We start from the raw sequence: 9,099 nt of genomic DNA on the forward strand, positions 1-9,099 counted from the left end.
ATCAACTATACTTCAATAAATTTAGAAAAAAGAAGAGATGTTTGTTAAAACATCCCTACATCTTCAGACAAAGTTCCAGCAGAGTGGTAGTTTTCCCAGTGGACAAGGCAACTTTTCTCCACTGGGAATATTAATCATGATACAGTAAGAGCTGGTCGGACACCACCAAGCTCAGAGTAGGATTCTCCATGACAGACATCATTAATGCCAACCAGGAATTACTCCTCCAGCTTTTGTTAGCAGAATCTTAGTTTTGCTTACCCTTCATGTCTTTCAACAAGGCTGAGTCCTGGTCCAGCCACTGGGGGTGACTGTTGATTAATAAAACAAATATGGGCATCTCATGATCCTTGCCAGGTGACTAGTTTAGACATGGGCATGAGGTGCAGTTCTGCTGAAAGTTTCTGGGAATATTTTCATGCTCTCAAAAAGGGACATAAGACAGGGGCATCCCCCTTTCCTGACTCTAGATATTGTCACCTGCATGTGATGCCCAGAACTGCAGTAGCTATTTTATGAAAGGAGTTAGACTAAGAGAATAAATCCCCATATTGAGGATGGCAGAGTAGAGAGATGGGAAAACCCAGAGTCCTTGATAATGTTATTGGGCCATTGAACTTAGAAACTACAAACTACTTAAGTTACTTAAATCTTAACTACAGATTCTTTATAGGTTTGTTATTAGTGTATTGAAGGCACTTATGAATTGGTTTTCTTTATAAGCCAAAGCTTCTTGAACCTCTACCCAAGCCAGAGGTATCAAAATCCAATTTCAGGACATGATGGTCAGATGAGCCTTCCAGCGTCCTCTAACTTGCAGCCCAACTTTGTGTGTGATCTTTTAACGTTCAAAAACTTGGCATCCCCATCCTCCTTTACCTCCCCTCTCTGCCTTTCCATCCCCTTAACCCCCTACCAGACCTTTACTTCAAACCTTCTCCACCTTCAAGTCACACTGCACTTAACTGCAGGTAATGGGATTTTTAGGAGACTCAACTCAATCTATATTAAGCCCAATGGCAAAAAGGTGAAATAATCATATGATGCTTGCCCAAGGATGGGATAGTTTTTAAATGGATCTATAGTAGGGTGAATGTCACTTCCTTTTATGCTGAGGATACAGTATATAACCCATTAGAATTGAGTTTTTAAATCCTTTTTTAAAAATTGAGACAAAATTCACATAACACAAAATTCACCTTATAAACCATTTTAAAGTGTGTAATTAAAAAAATAATAAAGTGTGTAATTCAACAGTTTTTAGTATATTTACAGTATAGTGCAACCATTATCACTATCTCATTCTAGAATGTACCTGATCCCATCATTCCCTGCACCCCCCCCCCTCCCAAATCCCAAGCCTGTTAGTGCATGTGTGTGTGCTAAGTCTCTTCAGTCGTGTCTGACTCTGTGACACCCTACGGACCCACCAGGCTCCTCTGTCCATGGGATTCACCAGGCAAGAATACTGGAGTGGGCTGCCATTTCCTTCTCCAGAGGATCTTCCCGACCCGGGGATCAAACCTGTGTCTCAAACCCGTGTCTCTTAGGTCTCCTGCACTGGCAGGCAGGTTCTTTACCACTAGTGCCACCTGGGAAGCCCAGACCTATTAGTGAAAGTGAAAGTCACTCAGTTGTGGCCAACTCTTTGCGATCCCATAGACTATACTGTCCATGGAATTCTGCAGGCCAGAATACTGGAGTGGGTAGCTGTTCCCTTCTCCAGGGGGATCTTCCCAACCCAGGAAGTGAACCAGGTCTCCTGCATTGCAGGCGGATTCTTTACCAGCTGAGCCACCAGGGAAGCAATTTTCAATCCTTTTTTAACTTACATGTCTTAACAGACTTTTACTGATTTTGTTTCTTGTAGTTTGTATTATGAAAAATAATAGGGTGGATTGTTCTTATTCACTTTTCCAATGCAAAATTAAGTTTTACAACTTCCCTGGTGGTCCAGTGGTTAAGAATCTGCCTGCCAATGCAGGGGACGCGAGTTTGATCCCTCGTCTGGGAAGATTACGCGTGCTGCGGGGCAACTGAGCCGATGCACAACTGCTGAAGCCTGAATGCCTCCAGCCCACGCTCTGCAACAAGAGAAGCCACTGCGGTGAGGAGCCCGCACTGCAACTAGAGAGCAGCTACCCACCCCCACCATCACAGCAACTGGGGAAACCGTGCAGACAGCAACGAAGACCAAGTACAGCCAAAAATAAGGGCATAAATTGGAAAAAGCAAACTCTTAAAAAAATAGCATCACCCCATCCCTCTGGGTCATCCCAGTGCACCAGCCGCAAGCATGGGAGGGGATTCAGGATGGGGAGCATATGTACACCCATGGCGGACTCAAGTCAACGTGTGGCAAAACCAATACAATGTTGTAAAGTAAAAAAAAAAAAAAATTGTAATAATAAAATGGAATTGTATCTCCCCCCCGCAGATTTGTGCTTTTTCAAACTATAGATGCCTCTCAGATTCTGATGAGTAAACCCATCTCTGCGGGCATCGTCTCTTGGCAATCAGGAATATGCTCTGTTAGAGGATACTTGTAAGATGTGCATATTTTGTGTGCATGGCTCTTATGTGGCCAACTGCTTCTTCCATGAGTAAGTTCTTGTTTTTTTCCACCTAGCTCAAGTTAGAGTTAATGGTTCTAGTGATTTAGATGAAACTCTTAACATTACAAATTTACTGATCCTACCTGCAAAAAATTGCTTTTCATAAATGAAAGAGTTTTTAATGATAACTTAATATTTAAATTTCAAATTAGGACACAGACTTTTTCTGTCACATATTTTTCCATCCTCTTCCTATTGCTTTGAAAGGAGTATCATAAATCCCTTAAAATGTGGGAGTTGATGCTTAGCCTTATTTAGTGACATAAAAATGATTCTCTATTTTTTACCAATTTTATTGTGGCCTAAAGTCCCAAGTCCAGGCTACATGCAGTCAGATCTGCAGACCTTTCTAACTGGAATCATCTGGTAGAGTCATAACATACATGAATTGTAAAGACCTGGATATATCCTCAAATCCACATGCAGATGCCTCATGGAATGTGGGTATCCACTTTAACACAAACTTTAAGTTTTTAAAATAGAGGTTTTTGTTTTTGCTTTTTTAAATTAGTTTATAGTAATAAATCCTAACAAATAACACAGGTCATCAAATACCCATATTTATAAATCAAAAATTCATAATCAGAGCTATATTTAATAAGAAAGATGCTGCAGACCAGTAACAAATTTCATTATTACAGAGGAGAAGTGACAGTCATAAGAATGTTATATCCAGGAGGACATTCAGTTCAGGCAAAGAAATCAGTGTACATTCAGAAAACAAACTAACAAACGAAACCAGTGAAATTCATCGGTTTCACTAAAAAGTCTAAGTGAATCCCACCTTCAGGCACAGCTGGAGCTGGAAGTCAAACACTCTTAGTAAGTCTGTCCTGTGCCTTCCTTCTCTTGGCTCCGCTTTCCCTTCACTGTTCACTTTCAGGCTCCCTTCCACAGTGCAGTGGCTCCCAGCCACACCTGGGATCTATCCTCCAAGCTTCAAGTCTCACGTGTGTGTGTGTCCAGTCATGTTCAACTCTTTGCAACCCCACGGACTGTAGCCTGCCAGGCTCCTCTATCCATGGAATTTTCCAGGCAAGAATTCTGAAGTGGGTTGCCATTTCCTTCGCCAGGGGATCTTCCCGACCCAGAGATCGAACCTGCGTCTCTTGCATCTCCTGCTTTGGCACGTGGGTTCTTTAACCAGCTGAGCCACCAGGGAAACCTTATGGAATGAAGAATTCTATTTTCCAGTGTTTCCAACTGAAGCCTACTAGTTGAGTTTCACTGGTCTGTCTTCAGTCACCTATTCATTCCTGAACCAGTCACTGAAGCCGGTGAAACACAATACTCTGAGAATATTTAGAGAGTGGGTACGAACCCACTGACCCACATGGACTACAAGCAGGGGCATGACAGTCCTCAAGGTAGGTCAGGATTCTATGACAGAAGAAAGGAAAAGGGATGCTGGGCACCCCCAGCAACGGATGTCCAGACGTATGCTTCCCAGGAAGTGGACTAACTCCCTGACATGTCCCAGTGGATAACCCAGAACTCTGTGGCGGCACAGCTCCGAGGGACCCCACTCATACTGTATTCACGTAGGTAAAAAGTGCAGCACAGTAGCCATTGTGCCCAACCTTTGCTCTGGACGGGAGGGCTGGATCAACACCGGACATGAATCTGGGAAACAATTTTTGTAAGGCCAGTTCTGTCCCAAAGAATTTGTTAGACAGTCTACCACATCTCTACTTCAGTGATCCCATTTTTTCTGTGAGTCTTACGACAGACATTACCCTCCTGGAGCCGGCGCTAACAAATGTGCCCTGATTACAGGGCACTTATGAGGCAACTGCATTTCATACTCGTGGGCACTTGGCACCAGCGGATGGATCATTTTGTATTTGAGAAGAATGTTGTAAGTAGTTTTCTTCTGTAGGAGCATGATTTAAAACAGGGACACAGGCCTGGAGGTCTCTGCAAACTGATCACACAAAGTGATTGCAAACCCTTGATATAATCACCAATCTTTTTGGAAACACAACACGACATCCTGGCAATTAGTGTACTTTTTCCTTTCTTCTCTAAAAACTGCTCAATGAAACATTTTCAGTTCTATATTTATAACTAGTTGCACACTTTAATGCTATCTCCCACAGATCCTTTCACTTCCTAAAATTTCAGAATTTGCTATTCAGGGCTGCTGCCGTTTAATTTCAGACATCACACCTCTATCAAAAATATGAAATCTGATCGATACTGTTTTACTTTAGGTGTTTGGTCAGTGCAGAATACACAGATTATTTCCTGGAATAATTTTGTTCATCTTGTTTTTCAAAAAGGAACAATAAATACTATGAAGAAAATAAAACAAGCAAATTTATATAAATAGAATTTTTAAATAAGAGGAAGTTTCAAGAGAGCTCCTTTAGATTAGATAGACAGGGAGCATCTTGCTGTGGAAGCAATACTGGTTAAGTGAGATATCAGTGATACAAAAGAGGGTAGAACACAAAGATGTCACTGTTCCAGGCTGAAGGAAGAGTAAGTGCAAAGGCCCCAACTCAAGAATGAATCTTGTTCTGAAAGAAAGCTGGTGTGACTGACCTGTGGTGTTTTATAGAGGGAAAAACAGGAAAGATAATGTCTGAGAAACAGGGGCACATCAGGAATACAAGACATTGTTCCCACAGACATTGGTTCGTTGCCTCTTTCTATGAAGTTGCCTGTATTCTTGAGCACGGGCACTGTTCTGTGTATGATAAAGCAGAAGGCATTCTAAGCCCATGAACGTTAGTGCTGGCCAAGGTATGACAGGATCCATACTCAGAGTAACTGTCTATTTCCATGGGAACAGATCACAGCTCCATCCACAATGGAAGCAAGCCAAGGAAATGAACCTGTCACCAGGTGGCTGCTGGACTTAGATGTGTTTTATGCTGGGTTCCCTCAGAGACTGGCCCTAAGTCAAGGATTTGTGCTCAGGAGGTGATCCTGGTAAGTACCTAGCTGCTTTGTTCTAATCTTAAATTCTAGGTCCCATTCTCAAGGTTCATTGGTAAAATCCTTCCTAAAACCTTTACACCAATTGTCAACATTGCTTTTTTCAGGTCTCGGACCATATAGACAGTGATCGTTTTAGAGCCTGGATCAGGTCAGATTTCCTTCAAGTCAAAGTACAAGGTAAAAGGCACTGCTTGGAACTTCCCTGGTGATCCACTGGCTAAGACTCTGAATTCCTAATGCAAGGGGCCCAAAATCAAGCCCTGGTCAGGGAACTAGATCCCACATGCCACATCTAAAGATCCTGCATGCTACAGCTAAGACCCAGCGCAGCCATATATATATATATATATATATATATATATATATATATATATATACGTATATATATATATATATATATATATAAAGGCATTGCTGTATGGCAGAAACAAACACATTTAAAAACAATTATCCTACAACTAAAATAATAATAACAATAACAATAATAATAATAATAGTAAAGGCATTGCTTGAAGTCCTGTCTGCTGGGATTTGCCCTCTAGGGTCCTTCAAGATCACTGTGAATAGGGGCTACAGTATACAGCAGTATACTTCCACCTGGTAATACATATTGTTCAACAAAATCTATAAGCCAGGCTTGACTTCTTCCATTCTCAGTTAATTAGCCAACAACTCTCGAGCGGGGCAAGGGACAGGTTGATAGGGGCGCTGAGTGGGAATAGGGTACTTAAAGGCACAGAGTGAGGAGAAATCTGCTTACACAAAGTTAGAGTGCCTTCATGCTCCGCTCTGGTCCCATCTGCTATGGGATTGCTACTGGAAACAGCCAACTTTCTGAGTAGGTGGATTACACAGCACCTGAGGTCACAGGCTCTCCAACATACCAGTAGCAAATGGGAGCCGTATCACAAAAGGAAAATAGTAATTTTATGAAGGGGATGTGGCCTTGTTCCAAAATCCTGTGGGCTTCCACTGTGACTCTCCTAGAGACTTGTTTCTGACTTTAGTAAAGCATTTCAATCTTTCAGATACTTTGAGAGGGCCGAGCAGCAGAGCTGCTTGGTCTACAGCCTGGGTGGGCCACCTAGAGAGGCTGCTTTTGCATTACCTTTTTAGGTTACTTGGGAAACAAATACGTGCAAAACACCTGTATGCTATATGCTGTATCTAAAATCCAGAGCCTTTCTCAACTGTAGAACAGGGAAGGTGCAGCAATTTGCCCTTTAACACCGAAGAGGGCTATCTCAACATGCACTAGACCACTGAATCCTTGAGAAAATCACTAAGCAATCAAGTCCCTCCATTTGTATGATATTCAGGTTCCATCCTTGGCATATGTTGTGTCTTATCAGGGCATTTGGGTATCTCATGCTCTGCATCAACACAGTGGGCTAATATGACATCCTACAGTTTGATGCGGCATTAAGTGTCCTCATGTAGCAATTGGCTAGAACTGACATCCATTCTGCCCCTGCCAGGTAAAAGCAAACAACTGTTGATGGATTCTACCAACCAAAATGGGTAAAAATACAGTAGTTAGACCAACAGTCAGAGGCTGTATTAAGTTGTTCCAATAAAGAGACCATTGGATAGCATCTACAATTCAAATCACCTAAGTTTGATCATTATAGACTGCTGTCACCCTCCAAGGCCCATCAGTCTTTCTCACTGGTCAAATGGAAGTACACTGTATATTTGGGGATGACAGGAATGTCCGCATTTGTACCTTTCTTCCCATCAATGGTTACATTTAACTCTGTCATTACCCCAAAGACATCCTGCTTTTTCACTTATTATTTTGCTAAGGATGGAATGCTCCAGAGTCCTTCCCTAGGCCTTCCGCGACAAGTATATTTACTCTTGAAGGCAGGGACCCAATGCTGGGCTTCTGCAAAGGGTGTCCACCCATCTACACTTAGGAACTGAAGAAATAAAACATGGGGTAGAGGGAAGGGGAGTTCAGCCATTCCCCTGGGCTTAGAGTGAAATGGGGTCTAACATGCCACTCATAGCCTGTATTTTTATCAGTGGGCCATGGTGTTCTCAATCTTCCCGAAGTTGGTGCTAATTTGGAACCAGTATCCATTGAAACACTGGATACTTCTTTTTTCTAAGTACACATATCTATCAATATAGCACAGCCCTTGAGGGTCTAGCCCTGCAAATTAACTCAGGTGTGAAATCGAGAGAGAAGCTGTGATCTAGCTTGATTCAAGTGTCTATTATCCAGACCTGTAAAGTTGGCTTCAAGAAAAACCAGATTAAGAACTAAAGTAGCTGCCTATTGCTTTCATTCCTAGAAGCCCTAAGCTAATTATCGAGATTGCTGCAGATCAGACAATTTCCTAGTTACCATCTCTGTCTACCTTCTCCCTCCTTATGAGAACCATTTTCCTTCTAACAGGTGAACCTCCAGCATACCCAATCCAGAAAGAAGAACAGCCAGGTCAGAACTTCTGATTTTTCACAAGTTTCCCTTTTCCATCTGTTCCTAACTGCACTAGAAAGCCATGCCTGGGCACTGACAGAAGTCACTGAAGTGGTAGACAGCACATATACAAAACCTCAGTCGAGCACAGGCGAGCTTTTAGCGGTTGGTGCTGCTCTCGTTTGGTCACTCAACATTGCCGACAGCTGCCCCCAAATAACAGGCTGACTATCATATCTCCTGAGAGCATCACATTCAACCAGATCCAGCTAAGTAAGGAATACTCAGTAGCGAAGCTATGGGAAAATCTTAATTTCTTATGATTGAGAAAGTTTCAGAACTCCATTTCTTCACAACTAGCTTGGTGTGCTCTTTTTCTTCAGCTCAGTATTTCAGGACCTTGGCTGCATAGGAATCGTTGGGGGCGAGGGGGAGAAGGTGAGCCTTTAACAAACACTGATGCCTATATCCCACCCTCAGAGGTGCTGGTTTAATAGCTTGGGCCACTAGAGCTTTAAAAACACTTCCAGTGTCTCGAATTTGCAGCCAAAAGACATTCTAATTCCTTCCAGCAACCTCTGTACCAACACTTAGGACCCCACTCTATCCCTTAATTTTCACATAAGAAACCTGAGGAATTGGTCAAGTCATATAATTGCCCTGAGTTTCACTCAACACCTTGAGTTGAGATTTGGGGATTAGAGTTCATTCTCTCCCCTAAGTTATCCAGTGTCCTTGAAAGCAATCACCTGACTCCATACTCTTTTTCCATCACTAAATTGTTCCATCTCGGTTCTGTTAAACTGTTCTATGGTAGCTGCTAACTGGTATCCAAGGGCCTTATCCTTCGAGGGCTCATGGATCCTGGTGACTAAGGACAAGAGCTTGATAAGGTGATCACTGCAACTGCTAGCTTTCCATCCAGAATACAAAGAGAGGTGGTGGTGCCTTTCATCCTACCCAACATCAGTGTGGATGGTGACTGCAGCCATGAAATTAAAAGATGCTTGCTCCTTGGAAGAAAAACTATGACAAACCCAGACAGCATATTAAAAAGCAGAGACATCACTTTGCCTACAAAGGTCCATATAGTCAAAGCTACAGTTTTTC

This window comes from Odocoileus virginianus, chromosome 24 (assembly GCF_023699985.2).
Source record: "Odocoileus virginianus isolate 20LAN1187 ecotype Illinois chromosome 24, Ovbor_1.2, whole genome shotgun sequence".
In the NCBI taxonomy this organism is placed as follows: domain Eukaryota; kingdom Metazoa; phylum Chordata; class Mammalia; order Artiodactyla; family Cervidae; genus Odocoileus; species Odocoileus virginianus.